Genomic DNA, 25,786 nt, shown 5'->3' with positions numbered 1-25,786 from the left:
ACTCAAAAGAGGCTAAAAAGGGTTCAGTGAATCTCCAGGCACCAAATAAACCATAACTGGACTACAAACCAACTTCGTATATTCATTATTCCATGAAGAAGAACTACTTTAATTGATTCGGTAAAAAAATGGTTTTGGGGGTAGGGGAAACTTTGGTTCTCATCAACCCCCCTAAATGACCCTGCAGTATACTGAAAATAAAAATGGAAGGCATTTTTTATGAAAGGACACCATTAGGAAGTTTTCCCCAAATGTTGGCCTCTATATGCTCACAAGTGGTATCTAGGGAGGCTTGCAACCTTTTGGTGACCTTCAAACTGAAAGTGATTTTTCTGCAAGATAAATCCAAAATATGGGAAAAAATAATGTTTTTGGATACAAAATGCTGTTAATAACATTAAATAATGTAGCAAATGTGTATGCTATGTCTAAACATGATAGATAAAGGTGATTTTTTTCATTCTGATACTGTCTTCTTCTTAGTTATTCTGTCAAACCTGAATTCTTGAATTTCGACCCATTAGTCATGGACACAATGGCAAAAAACAACAGCTGGACAAAAACTAGAACAGACCTAGACTAAAGTATGATAAGCAGAGACGCATGACTAAGGTATGATAAACACAAAATAAATTATAAACAGAAAACAAAACCAGTGACTAAAGTATTAAACACAAAGAAGGGATAATCAGAACCAAACTAAGATGAGCAACTAAAATAAAACTCTATTTTACTTCTTACGACTCTATTTTACTTTTTATAGAAGTGTTTCTCTTGTTTGTTTATGCACCAATAACACCCGATCAAATTCCTTGTATGTGTAAACGTACTTGGCAATAAATTTAATTCTGAAAGAGCTGAGCCAGAAGGCAGAACTCTCAATTTACCAGTCGATTTATGTTCCTATCCTCACCTGTGGTCATGAACATTGGGTAATGACCGAAAGAATAAGGTTGTGTAAACAAGTGGCGGAAATGAGATTCCTGTGTCCAGTATCTGGGATTTGCACTCCAAGACAGGGCGAGAAGCTTCACTATCCGGGAGGGACTCTGAGTACAGTCGCTGCTTCTTTGGATCAAAAGGAGTTAGCTGAGGTGGTTTGGGCATCCGGTGAGGAGGACTTATTACACACTGGAGGGATTTTATCTCCCCAGCTTGCTTGAGGAGATAATCAGGAACCCCTGGCCAGAGTTAGATGACTTGGCTGTGGATAGGGAAGTGTGGGATGAGCTGCTGTCACTGTGACCTGGATTCTGATAAGTGGCAGAAACTAAATGAACTACATGTACTTGGGATTGTGATGTTTCACATAATACTACTTGGTAGTTTGCAGTCTAGCTCTTCCTAACAGTCTTTATACTATTTCAGCATGAGTATTTGCAGGAACACACAGGGTGAACACAAAAACACTCCTTGGTTTCAAATATGTATAATATCAAAGTCACATGAATAATTTTACAATATTGAAGAAGAATCTGCAGCTTGATGAGTTTCTGCAACTGTTGATACCAAAATTGTGAAATTATTCATGTGACTTTTGATATTAAACATATTTGAAACCAATGAGTGTTTTTGTGTTCACCCTGTATTTAAAAACGGAACATTTTCCAAAAAGAAAAACACTACAGAAATGCAGTCCATTTTACCATCTACACTTTTTGTCCAGAATCGACATTATTATATATACTGTATGTGACGAAGCATGATAAATGATAATCACTTTGTAAATATGTGTTAAATATTCATCTTTAGATGCTGGAGCTTCATTTGAGACACATTTTAACAGCTCAGTTTTAAATTTGTCCTCATCTTGGGTTGGAGATCCCCACAGGAGCTGAACATGTTATTCAATTTGTGTTGTTGCTGTGTGCGCAGAAAGCCTGCTGTGTTTTGAGGCGCTCTGAGTGCTCATTATGAGCCGCATCTGCTAATGACGGTGCCGCCTGGATGTCAAAACAAGGCAAACTGCACAACACTGACACTGTGGCACAAATAAAACCAACACAAAAACACTAAAGAGTCAGTGAAGTCAATTACATCAGGAGACACCACACCATTGCTCCCAATGTGACTAAAAAGCAACATTTCGGATGGAAAAAATATTAGTTTTTAAGAGCAGCAGAGAAGAAGTTGAACATGTAGAATAGTCATCTGTGAGCTCAACAACACCTCGTCATCAGATTTTTTTTCTGTTGTTTTTTAACTCTGACTCTGTGTAATTAAGGCGACTCTACAGAGGTTTGTCCCATTGATGTTAATTGTGCATACGTTGTGACCCGCTCAGTCAGCCATTAGGAAATTGGCAGAGGGACTGGAACAGGAATCTGGTGGACGGTCTTTGCATGGTGAGAGGTACCGGGGTGGTGCGGCAGCATAATTGAGTCTGTCCCAGGGTTCTTCTGCATTAGATGAAGCTGATTTGTGGTTAAATTAGCTCACTCAGCCTCATGTTCTCCCTGCTCCTGTTAATGGGTCAGTTCACCATTAGTTTGTCAAACCTAGAAGACGGCTTCTGTCTGTCTGTGTCGTAATTACATTCATCTCATTCATCTCATGCATTTCTGCAGCGTTTCTAGAAGAATCAATGCAACATGACGTGCAACAACCACATCTTGCATCTTTAACACATCCATCCACTTACTGAAGCTGCTTACGCCAGTTAAATGCCGGAGGTGGGTCATTAGGCGAGAAGAGTGGTACACCCTGGATAGTCCACAAGTCTGTCACGGGGCAGAAACAGACAGACGACAGACAAACTCAATCACACTCTTACTCAGATTAGAGTCACCAACTCACTGAACCTGCCCACCTCCCTAAGTGGAAGGAAGCCTGAGCTTCCAGAGGGAACCCACCGCGAACAGAAAGGGCCAGGTCGGAAGCCAACCTGGTACCGGCGTGAAGCAGGGTACACTATAGACAGGACACCAGTCTGTTGCAGGACCATTTCCACCAAATTGCCATTCTAAATAAGTTTGACTTTTCAAGGTCATCAAAGGTCATGTGATGAACAGGTGATGTGCACCTTTATATTAGTGTCTAATTGTAACTATAGGCGTGTGGATAAGCATTTCATCCAAGTAGTCATTCTAAATAGCTTCTGGATATAAGCATTGGAACAAAGTTTTGAGGTTTGCCTGTGAACTTGACTTTTAAATGTTTTTTTAAACAAACTAGATAGATAATATAGTGTATTGTCATTCAAAACAATACACCAGACACGTGCATATTTGTACCAAACTTCATATCTGTGCATCTTGCTCATGATTAAAAAAGATTTAAAATAAAGAATTCTCTAATAAATAAATAAAATTACTAAAAACCTTGACAGGTACCACACATGAAACAACAGAATATACTGTACATTTGCATATTGCACCTGAGAATAAACAGATTGTAAATATAAAAAGAACCACATTTCTTTTTATATTTATAATCTGTTTATTCAAGTGTGTGTGTGTGTGTGTGTGTGTGTGTGTGTGTGTGTGTGTGTGTGTGTGTGTGTGTGTGTGTGTGTGTGTGTGTGTGTGTGTGTGTTGGGGTGAGGGGTAATTGAATTATTTGCAGTTAAAGAGTCTGATGGGCTGTGGAAAGATGTTATTGCTGAACCTGTGCTCTCTGTGGTGCGCTTCTCATCTGTCATAGAAAGTGCACATGTTCCTGAGCTTGACCCGAAATGCTGTATTGGGCACCTGCAGTATAACTAAATGAACTCAAACCACATTTGTCAGTGCATTGAAATTTCATCATGTAGAGTGTGGATCTGTATGTGCCTCTCCTTCGATGATCTGTTACACCAATTAGCCGCACAACAACCTGCAATATTACAGATATTTGTAACACAATACTCACAAAGGAGCCATTCAGTCATGCTAACGTGCTACACTTCACCCGGGCGCAGACTGGTGCCTCTGCTCGCATTATTAAATTTCTGTTGGGACTAAAAAGTTGTAAACGTTCGCCTTTGTTGTCCAAGTTGTATTCAAGGGGATTGTACTCCAGCTGGTTTGGCGAATAATAAACAAGTGCCATTTCCACCTTGGAGACTTACCAGAGAGGCTTGTAATGTCATTGATGTGGTATAGCTGTTATTTATATAGCCTGATTTTATTCACTTGGTTGCTATCGTGTGTATTCATTGTTGTTTTGTCCCATTGATTCTGTTCATTCTTTACAAAATGCTTTTTTCAAAACAGGGTTTCTTGTAAATGCAGCAACTGTCAAAAGTGAAGTAAAGCAGTCAGGGGCTTGTTGTTTGACATTTTAAGGACTAGGGTTGGTAAAAAGGGAACTTGACCTTTAAACTGTACAAATTTTCAAAGATGAAGAGCCACCTCTTGATAATTTTCATGATTTTCTTTTATAAATCACTGGTTTTCTGGATCAGAAATTTCAGTTAAATATATCATATAGCAGACAAACATACTGATATTTGAGAAGTGAAATGAAGTTTCTAGTATTTACAGAAAGTGTGTGCAATAATTATTTAAACAAAATTGGGCAGGTGCATAAATTTGGACACCCTTGTCATTTTATTGATTTGAATACATTTAGCACTAATTATTCAAACACAGAATTGGTGTGGTAAGCTCATTGACCCTTGACCTCCTTACACAGGTGAATCCAATCATGAGTAAGGGTATTTAAGGTGGCCATTTGCAAATGTTTCCCCTCTTTGCATCTCTTCTAATGAGTAGCAACATGGAAGCCTCTAAACAACTCTCAAATGACCTGAAAACAAAGACTTTTCAACGTCATGGTTTAGGGGAAGGATACAAAAAGCTATCTCAGAGATTTCAGATGTCAGTTTCCACGATGAGGAACATAGGTGTGAAAATGGAAGACCGCAGGCACAGTACTAGTTAAGGCCCGAAGTGGCAGGCCAAGAAAAATCACAGATAAGCTGAAGCAAAGGATGGTGAGAACAGTCATAGTCAATCCACAGACCTGCTGCAAAGACCTTCAACATGATCTTGCTGCAGATAGTGTCTCTGTGCATCGTGCAACTATACAGCACACTTTGCACAAAGAGATGCTGTATGATGCTGTAATACAGAGGAAGCCTGTTCTGCATACACACCACAAACAGAGTCTCTTGAGCTATGCTAAAGCACATTTGGACAAGCCAGCTTCATTTTGGAATAAGGTGCTGTGGATTGATGAAACTAAAATTGAGTTATGTGGACATAACAAGGGGCGGTATGCATGGCTGAAAAAGAACACAGCATTCCAAGAAAAACACTTGCTACCAACAGTAACATTTGGAGGTGGTTCCATCATGCTGTGGGGCTGTGTGGCCAGTGCAGGTACTGGGAATCTTGTTAAAGTTGAAGGTCACATGGCTTCCAGTCAATATCAGCAGATTCTTGAGAACAATGTTCATGAATCAGTGACAAAGTTGAAGTTGCGCCGGGGCTGGATCTTTCAACAAGACAACGACCCTAAACACTGCTCAAAATCTGCTAAGGCATTCATGCAGAGGAACAAGTACAATGTTCTGGAATGGCCATCTCAGTCCCCAGACATGACTATGATTGAAAAACTGTGGTGTGATTGTAAATGGGTTGTTCATGCTTGGAAACCAACAACTCTGACTGAACTGGAGGTGTTTTGTAAAGAAGAATGGTCCCAAATACCTTCAGCCAGAATCCAGATTCCCATTGGAAGATATAGGAATCATTTAGAGGCTGTTATTTCTGCAAAAAGAGGAACAACTAAATATTGATGTAATTTTTCTTTTGGGGTGCCCAAATTTATGCACCTGCTTAATTTTCTTTAAAGAATTCTTGCACACTTTCTGTAAATTCTAGAAACTTCATTTTACTTCTCAAATATCACTGTTTGTCTGCTGTATGATATATTTAACTGAAATTTCTGATCCAAACAACCAATGATTTATAAAGGAAAATCATGGAAATCATTGGGGTCCCCAAACTTTTGCATACAACTGTAAAATACCCCCATATCTCCCCAACAAAGGAAAGAAAACCTTTGCCTTAAGACTTGAGCTCAGTAGACCTTGTCCAAGTTCATTTCACTTATTTTTAACTAATTAGAGAAGAAAGATATCCATGGCACATTTTGACATTTTGGATGAAAATGCTCTTAAAGAATGGCAACCAGTCATAGGTCAACAGCAGCTGTATCAACATTTTGTAATCTTTGGGAATGTGTTCCATCAGGGTAAAAAATTTAAACCATGAGCAGCGTTTGTTGTGGTTCTGGCCGAGGGCACAGCTCCTTTAGTCACCTTGACACTTGCACGAATTTAATCCGAGCACTTCCACGCAATTCGTCATGCCAATGCGACCTGCTTTGTCCCGCTGGATGCTGTGCTTTGTGCTGCTGGATGCTGCGTTATATAAAATAATTATTCTGTAACAGATGACGCATTTGCTCTGAATTTGGCTCTCATTGCTCCCAGAATCACAGAGAAATTATCTACAATTGCAGCTTTTCTCGTCTGCTTCATGAGGTGGAGAACACATTTGGAGTTGTCTTAAAGGTAATTATTTGTAATATTTACATTGTTGCATCTTCATTCCTTCTTATTAGTTAGATAATATATCTGTAAAATTATGTTTATTATAGATGTAATATCTCGTCATAATCGTTCAGTTGCGCTGCGCCATGGCAATGAGAAGCACTGACTTGCAGTGACACACAGTGTTTTCGAATAGATTGCTACATGTTCACATCTAGTTCACAAAATGAATGCATGCCAGAGATTTTGCACATTTCAAACTATTCTTTGCGCAGCTTCACACAGGTCACGCACAGTTTACAACAGTTTACAATGAGTTTACTCTCTGGCACACCAGATTGCATGCCAGTTTGGGGATCAAATTCGTGCAAGTGTCAAGGTAAATTTGTTTTAATTTTTTGGCAGGTTACCAGATCTGCAGTTTATAGTCAGTCTGCCTCTTTGGAGGCAAGACGGATTAAGCCGGTACATCCCATTTTTTTGTACTTTTTTGGATTGCTCATGATCAGTAGTAGAATGTGCCCTGTGGAATAGCGGTGTAAACATTAGCTGGCTTCATAATATTATTAAATCTTGCAATACACAGGTGCTTTTTGCAGCAGTGTGACACACCAGGTCTTCAAAAGAGCAGACCACAGCCCCCCTCCCCTTGCTTGCCTTCCACCCAGACCTTGGCTGGTGATTGCACCGCACATGTACAGGTGCATTCTGCATATTCCTGCTGCATTCTTCTGACTGCCCCTCCCCAATGCGTCTCAACTTTGGCTTTTGTTTTTCCCCATTTGGTGTGATTTGTGCTGATTCGTACTGAGTGTGATGGAGCGTTTTCATCCAAAATGTCAAAAATAACACTTCCAGAAGATGATGACTTAACAGCTAACTCAGAACAAGGTTAAAACGGACTTAAAATACACAACACAGTAATTTTGTGGCCAACAGGGGGAAAAACAAAGACATACACCTGAAGACGTGTTAATATTTAATCATGCCATGGGTATCTTTCTTCTCTGATTAGTTAAAAATGAGTGAAATGAACTTGGGTATGGTCTACTGAGGCGAAGGTTTTCTTTGCCTTGTTGGGGAGATCTGGGGGTGTTTTGCAATATTCCTAAGGGATAGCTCTTCATTGGGGCAACTGTTTGTTGTGATTTGGCGCTATATAAATTAAATTGATTGATTGATTGATTTTTGAGATTTGCACAATTTAAAGGTCAAGTTCACTTTTTACCAACTCTAGTCCTTTAAATGTCAAACAACAAGCCTTCTCCTTAAAAAAGGTAGGTCCATTTCAGAATTTTAATGTATGGGTTTTGTGGTCCAGACATAATGAATAAAGAGAATGAATATTTAACATGAAGGACTTCATTAAATTATCTCACATGCCAGATTTTCTTCCAGGGCTGACCATTTGATTCTTGAGTGAGCCATATAAAATTAATCCACATTGTGAGAGGCAACAAATTCTCCCCTTTTTCACTCACATTGCCCAAACTGTATATCCTACATTACAGCCGCCGCTTTATTGATGACCAGCGATGGGAGGAAATTATCATTAAGATTATTGAGATTAATTCAAATTGTTAAATGCTGAGAGGATGTGTATGAGTTGGCTGCACATTTGTACAAAGATTGTAATGATTTCCTCACAGTAATTAGAAACATTGATTGTAGACACAGAAAGACCTCCAGAGTTAATGGCCATTATATCTGCACTGTGCCTCTATCAACAGGCTGAACAACAGTTTGGCACACGCAAACAATCAAACCATTTTCTTGAACTGAAAGACAGTGCTGTTCCGCAGCAATCAAAGCGGAACAGCAATCGAGAAGCGCTTGCATAATCCAGTAATTATACTGTGCTCGTGAGGCACCTGAGAGTTGAGCGCTGCAGCAGTTAGCCTGCGTTCTTGTCCTGTGACTTGTGAACCTTGTTCACAGGTTGAGCTGTGTGTTCAGAATATTAAGTGAAACATTTTCTTTTCTTTTTTGTATTTTGTCTATGCGAGTGTGTTTTTGGGGAGTCCATGTGGGTGAGCAGTGTCAGAACGGGCAGGAGCCCGTCACCAGGAGCGGCTGGACCCGCAATGCAAACTCCCAGACAAGGCTTTGGTGCAGGAGAAATCATGGTCTTTATTCCAGGCTTGGTTTCGGTACACATGTAATCAGTCAGCGTGGCAGAGGTACAAACAGGATCAGGCTGAGACGCAGTCACAAACGAGCAGGGTTCAGAAGCACAAGCAAACTCAGACATCCGGGATGAAGCAAAAGGCATGGTCGAGGTAAACAGAGCAAGGATCAGAACACGGCAAGACAAAAACAGGACTATGAAGGGTGCTGGAAAGTGTACTAAGACAACAATTTGGCAGGGAAGTGAAGGACTGTGGGGTTTAAATACATGTGGACTAATTAGTGAGAAGCGAGGGGCAGGTGGCGTAAACGAGGTGTATGTGAAGGAACAATCTAGAAGGGGGCGTGGCTAGTGAACAAAGATAAAGCACAGACAAGATTGTGAGCAGGGGAGTACACAAACTGAAGTGATGTAATTCACAAAGACACGTGAGCTGGTGCAAGAGTTGGAGTGAAATGGGAACACAGAAAGTCAGGAAAAACATAATGGCAGGTGCAGGGCGTGAAGTGAACATAAATAACTGGGCGTGAGACGAGGAACGAAGACATGATGGGAGGTGCGGAGTGGAAACAAATGGCAAAAACAGAAAAGAGCTAAAATGGAACTCAGGGACAGAAAATAAAGCAATAGCAAACCAGGCATGATAAACACCAAGACAAAACTGAACTGGAACTAACTAAGAAAACAGAGTGGTAAAACAAACCAACAGTAAAACAGACTGTGATAAAACCTGACACCAAAGCATAACAGATAATATAACAAATGAGAAGAACAAAATAAACAAATGGTAAACAATGGAAACACAAACTGGCTGAACAAAACAAGAACAGAACTGGACAATGGCTAAAGTATAAAAGTAGCAAAGAGACAAAGTAGCAAAGAAAAATAGAATGCAATAAACCCATGATAAATAATTGTAAAACAGAGCTGGGGCAGATGGTGGGTATAAGAAGCAGGAAAAATTAGATTTGAAGCCCAGAGCCGGCCAAAATTGTGACAGTTCCTCCCCTCTATGCGGACGACCCCGGCAGCCGCAGAAAGGGACAACCGACACTCCGACAAAGGGAGGGAGGCAGGGGACCCAGCACGGGGGACAAAAAGAGGCGGAAGGCCCATCAAAAGGCCGGAAACCCCAAGGGAGACTGACAACATACCTAAAAGGGGGGAAGGGAACCCCAGGCTGACAAATGGGACAAAAAATGCTAGTAGGAGGCCTGACACCAGGTATAACATGGCGCCTAAATAAGCTGGAAGACTGGGTACAGACCAGGTCCAGAGGACGGCCATGAGGCCTAGTAGAGCGCATGACCGAATCAGGAGGCTGACAATCAGGGACACAGAACTTCATGGAGGAACCAAAGGGACTTTGGGGAGCAAAATTGGAACTAAAACACCTGTAACCACACAGGGCGAGAATCAATCGCTTCAGGGTGGAGCCCATTAAATGGAGAACCTACTGTAGCCGAAAAAGGAACAGTCAAAAACATACCGCATATCCAATGAGCGGGACAACCCTGAATTGTCTCTAGATTCCAGTCCCAGCTGCCAGTAAACTCCGAGTATAGGAACCAGAAATACAATGAGCTTAATTGAGATTTTACTGATTCAATTAGGGAACCATAGAAAGTATCAAGATAGAGCTGAAATGAGACACTCAGGTGCGTAATCCACAAGCGTAAAAAGTTCAGCATCAAAATGCATGACTTGTTAACCAGGTCCAGGAAAGAAAACCCATCATCTAAGGAGTTAATTACGTCTCTCAACCCTTGTGCAAAGAAAAAGAGTCACTTGGGAAAGTCCAAAATAATGTTTGAACAGAAAAACTTAGCAGGGAACCCGTGCAGGGACTCAGCCACTGCAAAAATTGAGTTAATTCCCACATGAAGACAAATACTTCCTACAAAGAACCCGAAGACAGAAATAAAGTCGTAGCACATTATTAAACACATGGCATTCAGTAATTCCATAAGAAGCCTACATGAAACATATCTCAGATATGTAAATTTTAGCAAATTCACAACATATTCACAAGAAAACCATCTCAGGATCAGATATAGTGCTTTTAAGAAATTTCTAGCCAACTTGCAAGAAAACCAATTCAGGTTTAGTCGTGACGTTCTTGACAGATTACCCACCAACTCACAGGCATGAAAACAAAACTGCATTAACCAAATGAAAAACGAAAAGTCACTGACCCTCTCATAGTTACCGTTCTCAGACGAAGTCTTCAGGACAGACACTGATGCAGGCGGTAGAAGCTCTGGAATGGCGGCACAGTTCGGCCGCGTGTGCATGTAAAATGCCGTCGCAGGTCCCGCTGGCGGCCCAGAAGCAGGGCGTGTGGAACCAGAGTCGACCGCCGGTGAAAATTTGGTTGAGATCTCAGGAACCGCTAGTCGGAGCGGCGTCTCCAGCAACATCCCAGTGATGCACGCTGAAGCTGAGTCGCCTACTGATGACGTTGAGTCGGAGCAGGGTGATGACGAAGGTAGAGATGTGGCGGTCGTAGTGAATGCAGAGACGGAGTCAGCTGGCGCCACTGTGAGAGTAGATTCAGGTGGTGTCACAGAAGGGGCTGCTGCAGCAGTATTCAAGACTGGGCCGGCTGTGGGCATTCCAATAGGATGACAAGATGACGCGGATCACGCCGTGATGAGTTCCTCTTCAAGCGGCAGGCCGCGTGCCATGACAACACCATCTTCAAGCGGCGGGCCACGCACCATGACTGTTTCCTGTTCAAGCTGCGGGCCGCGTGCCGTGACTGTTTCCTTTTCAAGTGGCGGGCCGTGCACCGTGACAACACCATCCTCAAGCGGCGGGCCTTGCGCCATGACACCATCCTCAAGCGGCGGGCCTTGCGCCATGACAACACCATCCTCAACTGGCGGGCCGCGCGCCATGACAACACCATCCTCAACTGGCGGGCCGCGCACCATGACAATACCATCCTCAAGTGGCGGGCCGCACGCCATGACAACACCATCCTCAACTGGCGGGCTGCGCGCCATGACAACACCATCCTCAAGCAGTGGGCCGCGTGCCATGACAACACCATCTTCAAGCGGCGGGTAGCACGCCGCAACCAAAGCTGGACACACAGAAGACGCGGGCGGCTTAACTTGCTCATGAGACACGGGCTCCTCCGAGCTCCATGATGACACGACTTCTCTTGATGGCTCAATTTGCGACCTCAGTGGCAAGTGATCAGACATACCTGGAGGAGTGATCTCAAAAGAGGGTTCGGGCAACGCTAGAGCTGAGGTGATCACTGTGGCTGGAGCTCGTGATTCAAGCTGTGGTGCTTTCAAGCTTTGAGGCGCTGGGACCGGCGCCGCATGGAGTGGCTGCGCTGTGGAACCAGCGACCGGGCCACACAGTGCCGCTGGATCTGGCGGCATCAATGTGGATACCGCTCGTCTTCTCTGTGGTGTTGGCTTGGGGGGAATCTGAAGCGTGGCTGGATCTTCAGACTGCATAGCCAGAACAGAGGGCAGAAGATAAGCAGCTTTCTTCGGTGTTATATCGTACCAGGGTGGAGCAAGGGTGGCGTCCGAAAGTGTAATGACGCGCGGCTCCTCGTAACAGGTGGTGGTGAGCTCAGACTCGAACAAAATGTCCATGGGGTCATCAATGTAGGAGGGAGCCTCACCCAGCTCAAACAACTTTTTAATGTCTCTCAGCTCAGGGAATCTGGTTAGGAGCTCTGGTTCGACTAAAAGGATATGGTTGAGTGCCGAAAAAATGCGCTGTTTTCCATGTTTACTGTAGCAGTCCTGATAGTCAAAAAACAAGTCTTGTATCTTGAACAAAGATGTTGCCATGTTCTGCAAAACTAATTGCTCTGCTTCATCCAATCTGGATGCTTCTGAAGACAAAAAATGTCATCCAGGCTTAGAAGTTCTGGGAAATAATCAAACAGCCACGATTTGGAATTTACAAGATCCCAGGCTTGGTCAAGATAATCAAATTTCTCTCCAGGGGTGTAACAGTCATGAAAACAGACAAAAAAAAAAAAATGAGAGGTCAGAAAAAAATCCTCTTTATCACCTCAATATCCGGGAGTGCAGCAGCAGTGTCCTTGGCAGGAATAGAGTCTGCAGAGTCCATATTCTGGCCAGATTGTACTGTCAGACCAGGTGGGAGCCCGTCACCAGGAGCGGCTGGACCCGCAATGCAAACTCCCAGACAAGGCTTTGGTGCAGGAGAAATCATGGTCTTTATTCCAGGCTTGGTTTCGGTACACATGTAATCAGTCAGCATGGCAGAGGTACAAACAGGATCAGGCTGAGACGCAGTCACAAACAATCAGGGTTTAGAGGCACGAGCAAACTCAGACATCCGGGATGAAGCAAAAGGCATGGTCGAGGTAAACAGAGCAAGGATCAGAACACGGCAAGACAAAAACAGGACTATGAAGGGTGCTGGAAAGTGTACTAAGACAACAATCTGGCGGGGAAGTGAAGGACTGTGGGGTTTGAATACATGTGGACTAATTAGTGAGAAGCGAGGGGCAGGTGGTATAAACGAGGTGCATGTGAAGGAACAATCTAGAAGGGGGCGCTGGCTAGTGAACAAAGATAAAGCACAGACAAGATTGTGAGGAGGGGAGTACACAAACTGAAGTGATGTAATTCACAAAGACACGTGAGCTGGTGCAAGAGTTGGAGTGAAATGGGAACACAGAATCAAAGTGAGGAAAAACATAATGGCAGGTGCAGAACAGAGCTAAAATGGAAATCAGAGACAGAAAATAATGCAATAGCAAACCAGGCATGATAAACACCAAGACAAAACTGAACTGGAACTAACAAAGAAAACAGAGTGATAAAACAAACCAACAGTAAAACAGACTGTGATAAAACCTGACACCAAAGCATAACAGATAATATAACAAATGAGAAGAACAAAATAAACAAATGGTAAACAATGGAAACACAAACTGGCTGAACAAAACAAGAACAGAACTGGACAATGGCTAAAGTATAAAAGTAGCAAAGAAAGTAGCAAAGCAAAAATAGAATGCAGTAAACCCACGATAAATAACTAGTAAAACAGAGCTGGGGCAGATGGTGGGTATAAGAAGGAGGAAAAATTAGATTTGAAGCCCAGAGCCGGCCAAAACTGTGACAAGCAGCAGTTGTCAACAAGCCTCTAATAAGATCAACAGGAGATGACTGTATTGTTACAAAGCTGGGACTAAAACCTCACTGGCATTTAACCGCCATGTTTGGCTTTCAGGTCCAAATCTCAATAAACTGCTGCTGGAGAAAATCATTGTGGTTTAATTTAGAAAGCTGATGGTATTTGGTTGCACATGGATCCTTCCTGCTGCAACACCTACAGCAGCGCCTGTTCTGCACTTTAATATTTCACGCACATTCTCTGTAGGTGGGGTGTTGCAGTGTTAATGGCTTTACATCGTACACAAAGACACAGCCTATTTATTCCAAACTGTTCTTTTTCATCGTTTTCTTGCAAGTCTGTGTGGAAGCAGCTCAAATTATAGAATATATCTCACAAACTCTTTGACTCTGAGGGGGCAAAGAGAATGACAGCAGACTACACCTCAGAGATCTGCTTACATGCATGTCATGCAGTGGGACGAGGAGCTGGACTACCTGGGTTTAATTCTTCGTCATGCTACCTGTCTGTGTGCTTGAACGAGACACTTCACCTGCATCGTCTGTCTCCTCACTCAGGGGGAGGAGTAACAGGAAGACAGAGGACGGGAAGGAGAGGAACAGTAGTAGCCAGTAAGCCAGTAGCAAGCAGTATTTCTGGTATTTATATTTGCAAATTGTTTTTTACTTTTACTTTTGATACCCTGTGTGCTGCTATACAATGCTGCTGGAACCTCAGTTTCCCTGAGGGAGTCTTCCCAAGGGAATAATAAATTTCTATCTAATCTAACCTGCATCATCCCATCTGTAATAGTCCATGAGTAGAAATTTTTGACCTAATCAGTATCACTTAAGGGGACTAAACAGCTTACAATCTTACTTACAATCTTACAATCCAGGGCCAGTGCACCATGACCTCCACAGAAATGTACGACAGCCATCCCAGGGTGGCAGCTGTACCCAAGTAGGGGGTCAATGAAAAACTACTGTATCTTCCGGAGTATAAGTCGCACCTGTCAAAAAATGCCTCTTGAAGATAAAAAATCCATATATAAATCACACCATATTATAAATTACACCTTTTTCTGGATTGTGAACTCTTTAATTTGGGATTTGTCTGCATTGTTGTAGTTTATTTCTTTTATTACTGGCATTTATTCTTTTATTCTTGAATTATATTTTGTTTAGTGCTTTGATTATTGTGAAAATTCGATGTAATCGTCATTATAATTACTATTATTAATAAACTTGTGAAGTTGTGGTACACAAGTCGCACTAGAGTATGTCGCAAACTAGTAAAAAAAAAAGTCTTTTCTTCCTGAAAATACAGTACACGAGTCAAAATGTAAAACTCATCATTCATATTGAAAACTATTACACATTATTTGTCTGATCATAAAGATTCCAGAAAGGTGTCATTTGGATTATCTATGACTGAATGTTATGGGGTAAAGTCAACAAAAATGGTGACAAAGGTCAATTTTAGTTTGTATGGGTTCAAAAGATAAAGTTGCTCCAGTTTTGGTAAAAAGTGATGTGAATTATTAGTTGAGCTAATGGGATTAAAAAATGGAATAAGTTTGACTGTGTTGAATGCTTTGTCTCCAAACAAGATTGACGTTCATTGGATTCTATAATATGTGACATATGTTAACTCAGCCACATGGGGTGTGCAGCCAGTACATTCTGAGTGCCAGTCCCAAGCCCGGATAAATGAGGGTTGCGTCAGGAAGGCATCCGCCGTAAAACAAGCCAACCCAACTATACAGACTCAGAATCGAATTCCCATACCAGATTGGTCGCGGCCCGGGTTAACAACATCCGCCACCGGTGCTATTGCCCAACAGGGTACCGGTGGAAATTGGGCTACTGCTGGGCGAAGATGACGAAGAAGAGGAGGAAAACGTTGCCACGAACAGCGGGAGAAGAAGAAAACTAGAAGGATTGGGGACTTTGAATGTTGGTAGTATGATTGGTAAAGGGAGAGAGCTGGCTGATATGATGGAGAGGAGAAAGGTAGACATATTGTGTGTGCAAGAGATCAAGTGGAAGGGAAGTAAGAGCAGGAGCATCGGCGGTGGGTACAAGTTGTTGTACCATGGTGAGGACAGGAAGAGAAATGGTGTTGGGGTCATTTTAAAGGAAGAGTATGTTAAAAGTGTGTTGGAGGTTAAGCGAGTGTCTGACAGGGTGATGAGTGTGAAGTTGGAAATTGAAGGGGTGATGATGAATATCATCAGTGCATATGCCCCACAGGTAGGTTGTGAGATGAAGGAGAAAGAAGATTTCTGGAGTGTGTTAGATGAGGTGGTGGAGAGTGTGCCCAAGCATGAAAGAGTGGTGATAGGAGCAGACTTCAATGGGCATGTTGGTGAAGGGAACAGAGGTGATGAGGAAGTAATGGGTAGATATGGTATCAAGGATAGGAGTGGGGAAGGACAGATGGTAGTTGATTTTGCAAAAAGGATGGAAATGGCTGTGGTGAATACCTACTTTAATAAAAGGGAGGAGCACAGGGTAACATATAAGAGTGGAGGAAGGTGCACACAGGTGGACTACATTCTTTATAGGAGATGCAAGCTAAAAGAAATCACAGACTGTAAGGTGGTAGCAGGAGAGAGTGTCACTACACAGCATAGGATGGTTGTTTGTAGGATGACTTTAGAGGTAAAGAAGAAGAAGAGAGTGAGAGCTCAACAAAGGATCAGATGGTGGAAGCTGAAGGAGGAAAACTGTTGTGTGAAATTTAGCGAGCAGGTGAGAGAAGCACTAGTTGGAGGGGAAGCAATTTTGGACAACTGGAAAAGTACTGCAGATGTGGTGAGGGAGACAGCTAGGGCAGTACTGGGTATGACATCTGCACAGTGGAAGGAAGACAAGGAGACTTGGTGGTGGAATGAAGAGGTCCAGGAAAGCATAACGAGAAAAAGGTTGGCGAAAAAGTTTTGGGATAGTCGGAGAGATGAAGAAAGTAGACAGGAGTACAAGGAGATGCAGCGTAAGGTGAGAAGAGAAGTGGCAAAAGCAAAGAAAAAGGCATATTGCGAGCTGTACAAAAAGTTGAATAGTAAGGAAGGAGAAAAGGACTTGTACAGATTGGCCAGACAAAGGGACAGAGCTGGAAAGGATGTGCAGCAGGTTAGGGTGGTAAAAGATGCACATGGTAATGTGCTGACAAGTGAGGAGTGTGTGCTGAGAAGGTGGAGGGAATATTTTGAAGAGTTGATGAATAAAGAAAATGAGCGAGAGAAAAGGCTGGATGATGTGGTGAGAGTAAATCAGGAAGTAAAAGAGATTAGCAAGGAAGAAGTGAGGGCTGCTATGAAGAGGATGAAGAGTGGAAAGGCAGTTGGTCCAGATGACATTCCAATGGAGGCATGGAAATGTCTAGGAGAGATGGCAGTAGAGTTTCTAACAAGATTGTTTAATAAAATCTTGGAAAGTGAGAGGATGCCTGAGGAGTGGAGACGAAGTGTGCTGGTTCCTATTTTCAAGAACAAGGGTGATGTGCAGAGCTGCAGTAACTACAGAGGCATAAAGCTGATCAGCCACAGCATGAAGTTATGGGAAAGAGTAGTAGAAGCTAGGCTTAGAAAACAGGTGAAGATCTGTGAGCAGCAATATGGTTTCATGCTGAGAAAGAGCACTACAGATGCAATGTTTGCTCTGAGAATACTGTTGGAAAAGTACAGAGAAGGACAGAAAGAGTTACATTGTGTGTTTGTGGACTTAGAAAAAGCTTATGATAGGGTGCCAAGAGAAGAGTTGTGGTATTGTATGAGGAAGTCTGGAGTGGCAGAGAAGTATGTTAGGGTAGTGCAGGACATGTACAAGAATAGTGTGACAGCGGTGAGATGCGCAGTCGGAATGACAGACTCATTCAAGGTGGAGCTGGGATTACACCAAGGGTCAGCTCTGAGTCCTTTCTTGTTTGCAGTGGTGATGGACAGGTTGACAGATGAGATCAGACAGGAGTCCCCATGGACTATGATGTTTGCAGATGACATTGTGATCTGTAGTGAGAGTAGAGAGCAAGTTGAGTCTAGTCTGGAGAAGTGGAGATATGCTTTGGAGAGAAGGGGAATGAAAGTCAGTAGAAGCAAGACTGAGTACATGTGTGTGAATGAGAGGGAGCCCAGTGGAATAGTGCAGTTACAAGGAGTAGAAGTGGTGAAAGTAGATGAGTTTAAATATTTGGGGTCAACTGTTCAAAGTAATGGAGAGTGTGGTAGAGAGGTGAAGAAGAGAGTGCAGGCAGGGTGGAGTGGGTGGAGAAAGGTGGCAGGAGTGATTTGTGACCGAAGAATATCAGCAAGAGTGAAGGGGAAAGTTTACAAAACAGTAGTGAGACCAGCTATGTTGTATGGTTTAGAGACAGTGGCACTAACAAAAAGACAGGAGGCAGAGCTGGAGGTGGCAGAGCTGAAGATGTTGAGATTCTCTTTGGGAGTGACAAGAATGGACAAGATTAGGAATGAACATATCAGAGGGACAGCTCAGGTGGGACAGTTTGGAGACAAAGTCAGAGAGGCGAGATTGAGATGGTTTGGACATGTGCAGAGGAGGGACCCAGGGTATATAGGGAGGAGGATGCTGAGGATGGAGCCACCAGGCAGGAGGAGAAGAGGGAGACCAAAGAGGAGGTTCATGGATGTGCTGAGAGAGGACATGCAGGTGGTTGGTGTGACAGAGGAAGATACAGAGGACAGGGTGAGATTGAAACGATTGATCTGCTGTGGCGACCCCTAACGGGAACAGCCGAAAGACAAAGAAGAAGAAGTGACATATGTTACCCCAAACCTTTATAACTAAGCAGACCAGATGGTGTGAACTACTCCTTTTTAAAAACCCTCTTTGCTCAACCATTTTCAGTTCAATTTATTTCATTTATATAGCTCCAAATCACAATAAAGCTGCCTCAAGGCGCTTCACACAAGTAAGGTCTAAGCTTACTAACCACTAGAGCAAAGGACACAGGCGACAGTGGTAAGGAAAAACTCCCTCTGATGACTTGAGGAAGAAACCTCAAGCAAACCAGACTCAAAGGGGCAACTCTCTGCTTGGGCCATGCTACAGACACACTTGACAATACGAATATACAGGAAATTTTGGGAGTCCATGCTGGTGCACAGGACGGGAAGACACCCACTCCCACTTCTGGATGGAGCTGCACCTCAAACAGAGAGAAAAAACAGAATCAGGCATCAGAAAAAGAACAAATAAGGTATAATTTGTCAGCATTTAGCAACAAGAAAAGCAGAAGAAATACGAAGGTGATCGCCAGCAACTAGCCCTAAGCTTCACTAAAAGACCCCAACTTTAGATAAAGTTGAGGCCATGGCCCGCTCTCTTTACTAATAAAATGAATTTAAAAGGGTAAATAACAGTAACTATGCCAGTATGCTAGCCATACGAAAGCGAAAATAAGTGCATCTGAAGTCTGGATTTGAAAGTCTCTACAGAATCTGACTGTTTTGTTAATGCAGGGAGATCATTCCACAAAGCTGGTGCACAATAAGAGAAAGCCCTGTGACCCGCAGACTTTTTATCAACCCTAGGGACACAAAGTAGTCCTGCACCCTGAGAACCAATAATTTCCATCACTTTTTAACCAGAATTGGAGCAAATTTAATTCTTCATTGACCCCTTCCTGGCTTTGTTTACCACCTTGGGATGGCCATCATACACATTTGTGTAGGCCATGGTATACCTAGGCTGCGTTATCAGTGTTTAGTACCCTTAAGTGGTACTGAAAACCTGCTTGGCTCGTGGACTGTAATGGGTCCTTGGGCCTTGCCTGAGAAGGAACCTGCGTCACACTGATGCCCTGACTAGGCAGAGTCATACACTTTTGTCTGCTTCATGATACAGAATATTGGAATAATCACCAGTACCACTGGGTCTCAGGACATAGTATACAGGACTAACTTTTACAGCCCAGATAGAATCCACATTTTCCTTTCAGAAGCTAAGATTTCACAATCATTTGGCTTCTCCCTGGCTTTGGGTTTTACAGGGACACAAATTTCTAGAGAGACGAAACTCTTCTTAACTTACCATTTTTTGAAAGTTGGTACTACCACTGCATTCTGGAAGACTCATGGTACTGTTCTCAAACTCCACATGACACTGAAGAGGCGTGTCTACCAGGACAACTCCATTTCGATTGTGACATCTGGAAGGCACAGAGAGTAGAATCACTGCTCACAAGGATGGAGACAACTGACGCGGGTCCAGGGTCAAACTGTGATGAAACCCTCAGGGTAGACCCAGAACATAGTGGAGGGATTCTATATCCTATCTGGCCTGAGAACACTTTGTGCACAGATGTGGTTGGGGAGAAGGAAGTTTGCCTTTTCTAACCCAATATCACCATTATGTAAAGAACACCTTTTGTCCCTGAGATGTTCCTAGTATTTCCTACAAAAACTGCTTTCCTCATGTATTAAATTCTGAAGATGACTCCCTCAACGTTTGTCAAACCATCAGGAAACTTGGTCTTTTACCTGACAGATCTCAACCTGGTACCTGCAGATCCAGCCTTCTCACCTTACTGCTGCCATCCTGATGCAGCCTTAGTCAGGGATGGATGGATGGATAGATGGGATTTGTGTCTGATCATATAATTAATTGTGACCTATTATTTCAGACATTGAGCAAATTTACACTGTATCAAGCAGTGTCGGGGGTATTATGTGCTGAAGCCGGTCCAGGGCATGGGCATCTTCATCAGGGCTCCTTCACACATAGTGCGAATATATACAACTCAGGGCAACTCCCATCAGAACAGCTTGTGTGCACCACAAAACATCGTGCAAACGGTTCATGCACGCGGTAACACAGTGCCAGCAGCTGTGCAATGTGGTTACACCATATTGGTGTCCAGTCACAAGGGTTTTGTGTCAAAATGTGATGAGTTGGGCGTGACAGTGTGTTGCACCACAATGTAACATAAAACTACAAGAGCAATCAGAGATCCACATCCAGATCACCTCCAAAATGCAGTGGCGTCTTCCATGCCCTAATATCTATCTGTTTGTGCAAATCTCATGAGAATCCATGAAGTAGTTTTGACGTAATCCTTCAGAACCACATATACATTTGACATTGTTTATGTGCACTAAACTTGAAACAGTCCATCATCCAAATTAAGGCAAAGTGGGTGAAGGCTGCAGCAGGAGGGGCCTGCACCACCCAGCTTGGGGATTTGAAGGCTGCAGCAGTACAAACAGCGCTGCCTTCGAGGTGGCAGGGAGGAAGCCAGGGTGAGGGGAGCCGGGGGGGTGTCAGTAGCGTTGAGAGACCAGCTGATCAATTCCATATTTAATCCAAATCTTAATTTGAAGAATTCACAGTGGTGAAGCTGGGACTTTGAAGGTCGGAGCAGAGATTGGAAAACAGAAAGGAGGAGAGGAGAGGGGAGGAATGCGACCATCCTTGCCAGAATCCCAAGCTGATCGGATAGGTGGATGGGTGGAAATAGTGAAATTAGTCTGATGGTTTAAACATAGTGTAGCTCCTTTAGAAATGTGGAAATTAGAAATTTGCAGCTTGTGAATGGATGGAGTTATAGCTTTGTTCTCTTCTAACAGGAGTTACTGCTGCAATTAATTCAGCCTCTTGCTGCATGCAGACATGAAAGAAATGTATTTTTCCTTCAGCTTGGAAAAATGTGTCCTACCTTTTAGTAATAAACTGTACCTACAGTCACTTTAAAGGGATGGAGGATTTCTGCAAGACCTATTTACGGCCTCAGGGGGCATGGCAGGTACGTCAGGGATGATGCTGTTTTTGTTGACCATACAGCTTATTCTTTTCCTTGCCCTCACCTGCCTGATCTTTTATTGATGGGCTGTGAGTGTGATTGTGCTAAAATGCAAGGAAAGGCACAGCAGTGTGTGTGACCTTTTTTTCTCCCACCACACTGCCGTTAAGAAGACGCCTCATCACGCTGTTGTTTATTGTTTGTATCAAACCAAACAAATGCAGGTTAAAGCTGCTACGATGTGTGATTGTATGATTTCAAGCCTTCTGCAGAGGTGCAACATGTGTAACGTTGTCGTGTAGTGTGATGTATTGCATGCGTGTCAGAGAAACTCATACCACAACCAAAATGTATTCAATTAACTTCACATAAGTTCAGTTTATTTATACAGTGCTAAGTCATTTCAAAGACATCTACTCAAGGTCGGTCTAGAACAAGCACATCAGTGACAGCCGTGAGGAAAAATTCCCTTTGTGTTTTGTATTTATAGGAAGAAACCTCAAGCACAACAGACTCAGTGGGGTGACCGTCTGCTATGGCCATTGTAACAGTACGAGACAAAAAGCACAAGGCAAAGTTGAGCGGACATGCCATGACAGACATTTTGCAGCTAAACAATCATATAAGTGTTTACTGAGACGGGATGGCTGAAAAGACTACATTAGGAAGTATTAATGCCACATCTGTCACTGCAGAGGACATAACTCACTCCAACCAAGCTGAATCTTCAGTACCCCACTCAAAATGCCCCCTCATCTTGCACAGCAAGTTCTTGAGTTCAAGAGATCCAACATGGACAGCACGCATGTTGATGCAAGTCGTCTCCCAATCAGACATGATAGAACTATGACGTATCCCACAAGTCAAGTCGGGGTACCTGTGCTAGTAATGAGCATTGCTGCAATTACCACATCACTGAATTGGATGGCAACCACCCTAGCAGACAAGTGATCCATTACTACCACTCACTAAGAAATCCATCTCTTGCAGCAAAGTTAGGGTTGTGCTTCCCCTTGACCTTCTCCAGTTGCCACGTTCCTCAACACTGAGACATCTGTATACGTGCAGGATTATGCACAGAGGAATGCACCACATTGTCAAAATGTCATACCTGATGATCCCTTCCAATGCAAGTGACACTCATTTGAAAATTCCTAAGCAGCTGCTACTTTGATACAAAGTCATTCCAGTGGTACCCAAGGATCTTCTGAAGAGACCTAGTGCCAATACATGCAGTTGTCATCCAACACCTATTTAAAATCCTTAATTCTGTCAAGGCCGACACTCATTAGCACTCATTCAGGGGTTTTTCTGTTGACAGACATTGATTCTTCTTCTTTGTTGGTTCGTACTGGGTAAGCATAAGGAGCTTTTGGACTTTTCCCTAATGCTCAGACTCTTTAACAGTTGTGTCTTTTTCCTGTAGGAGGTTTTGTAAATCCCACGGTCATGCATCTGTCGTCTCTTTTCCCCAAATGCTGATTCGGCTCAGTGAGTACTCATTCTGCCGGCTTCATGGTGGAACAACAATGCCTCCCATTCCATGTTTGTATGCTTCATACAGAACAGCAGGGTGGAATGATGGTACAACTTTCCCGACTGGGCCAAAAGGGCACTCGTGTTAGTAGAAATCGAGAGTTCAGAGTTCATCATGGGTGTCGAATTTGCCTGCAGTTTATAAACATATTCTCATGATGCATTTTGTATGATATATGGAAAGTAAAAAGTGTATATTCTGACAATTTTGAGCATGCATGTTCAATGTGAGTTTTGCATTAATCCGTTTTTTCCCACTGGCAACAATTGTTGCTGAAGTGTATCACTGTCATTTTCTACTCACAATAAAAAATCTCAAAGGTACTAATGCAACTTTTTCCACTTATAAAAATAAAAAAAAATCTGGGCATAAATGGGTTAAAGTTCAGAAACACTTTGAGTTTTGGTTAGGGGCAGGATCAGAATAATAAGACACATTTCTTTCATTTATTGTTTAACTCTATGGAAAATCCACCATTGTGTTTATATGTGGGATTTGTATGAATTCTTGTGCATTATTTTCTTACATTTCACTGTGAACGTTTTTGAGGATAAATTAAGTTTTTGCATCATCCACATAAATCTTTGCACTATTTTATTTTCCAAAAGTACATCCTGTCTAAAATCCTCTTCACAGGATTACCAACTGTTTGGAGAATTCTAAATTTGTCCTCTTGATTTTTACAGAGAAAAGTGCATCTTCCAACATTTTCAAATTTCCCTGTGAAGAGAGATGGCTGTGATAGTAATAAATGCGTCCGACCCTCACTGACAATTTTGCTATAATGGAAATTGTGGAGGTGGTTATTGACTTCAGACGTCAAGGACAGACTGGTGATTGCTGTGTTGCTGGCGGCACAATAATTTCACGTGTTACCTCATTTATTCTTCACACATTTCCAAAGGCTTGAGGTGTGGCTGTTGTATGAATTATCCACACTGCAATAAATGTGTGGTTGTGCAGAGTAATAACTGTAATTGCATGAATTTTATAAGAATGATGGATCAGGATTTGAAAAGTTGCCATTTTGGTTTTGTTTAAGCAAAATAGGTGGTATTCATGGGACTATCAGATTTGGGATTCCTCTGTGGCGTGTCGGGAGTGGCGGGGAAAGTGACGGCTCATGAAATTATTAATTCTGACTGCTCTTATGTAATGGCACTGAGAGGAACACTGCTTTGTTTATTGATGATGTTTTAACCAGAGCTTGGTGAGTTTTCTACCTCTCGCTCTGTGCACAAACAACTTTAAACATGTCAAGGAGCTGCTAGATTGAACAAACCGAGGGATGAAATTGATATTGATCTTATCAGCTAGATGTGTCAGGGTTCTTACACTGACTTATTTTCTGTCCTTCTTTGTCACGATGTGTTTATATTTTCCGATGTTTTCCAGCCACGGTGTACCAATGTTGCTCCCTCTGTATAATGTGCACTTTTGATGGATGGTGACAGGTTTAGTGGCACTGCAGCGCAATGCTTTACCGTTTCTTCCACACTGTCAGGGAAGGACGTGCACAAACACAGTGCAAAGACATTGTGACCTCACTGCTTGTGTAACATGAAGCAAAATGAATTTAATTGGTACATTATTTATTTGCAACATTAACACCACGTTAGTGAGCAGAAGCTAATGAGCTACGTAGTGTTATTGCATAAGGCACAAAATGTGAATAAACTGCTGCTTCTGGCCACTGAACAAGCAACTATAGCTGAGGAAAAGTGTGCAATGTAATTTAATTAAATGTGTGAAAAGTTGATACATTATTTCTTTATAATGCAAAAGCCTGACTGACCGTAGTAGACATGCAGCAGTTGTTCTTGTTGTCTGACAGTCCGAACAAGTGTTGTGCCGAGTGGTATAAAAGTTATATTCCCTCTTTTGATGCCACAGCGTGATCTTTCTAAAAGCGAGTGATAGTCTGGAAAATATGGTATCTGTACAATTCTTTTTGCGATCCAGCTGCTTGTCCACGTAAATAGTGCTTTGTAGTTCGGCCTCTGGCCTTGAAACCAGGCAGGGGTTTTTCTAAACCAGGAAATAGGTGTGCTGCACCCTCTTGTTTTGGCTGCACACCCTTTTATTTCTAGCATACAGCCTTCCCCTCAGTGATCAAGTCTTACATAAATACAGAACATTGATGCCAGGAAATCGCAAGCCCGTTTGTAATAAACAGCATCTTTTTTTTTATAATAAAGAATGCGTAAACATGTCCTATTTCATGCAGCTCCCACGCTTTGCTGTTGTTCCGATCAGCCTCGTTATTTCCCGCCGGCATTTTGATTGCGAAACACGGCATCTCCTGTGTTACAGAGTTCTGTAATGTTCTGTGTCTGTCATAACTTGCCCGTTTGAGTTACTTGCCCTTAGTTACTGAGTCACTATACTGGTCCTTCAAGACGCCCCAGAATGCCCCATTTTGACTTAAAATTTTCAAAAGCTCCACACCATTACCCCCCACCCCTCAGTCGCTCCACTCCCTTACATGTGGTGTCGCCTCCTTGCTAAATTTTCCTAGAAGAACCCCTGGCATTCATGGCTGATCATTCACCCTCTGCAAAATGAAGCATAGCAAGGCAAGTGTCATTCCTAGTTTTCTTCTGATGTGGTTCTCGTTTATATATATGTATATATATATATATATAGTTCACTACTTCCTCACTGCATCGTCTTGATTTTGGTACAAAAACTGCAGTTGAATCATGCATAGGTCCTTCCAGAATTCCTGTACAGTAGTACTTTCTAAGTGTGGTGC

At 42.6% G+C, this 25,786-nt stretch overlaps 1 protein-coding gene across 2 annotated transcripts in view; it reads left to right on the top strand.

Moving 5' to 3' along the window:
• The window catches only part of LOC117509471 (membrane-associated phosphatidylinositol transfer protein 3-like), a 451,299-nt gene that overhangs the window by 310,908 nt on the left and 114,605 nt on the right, over window positions 1–25,786 (top strand). The window lies entirely within an intron of this gene.

This window comes from Thalassophryne amazonica, chromosome 4, assembly GCF_902500255.1.
Source record: "Thalassophryne amazonica chromosome 4, fThaAma1.1, whole genome shotgun sequence".
NCBI lineage: Eukaryota > Metazoa > Chordata > Actinopteri > Batrachoidiformes > Batrachoididae > Thalassophryne > Thalassophryne amazonica.
The sequence above is the reverse complement of the archived record's forward strand: the minus strand, read 5'-3'. Positions and strand labels throughout refer to the sequence as shown.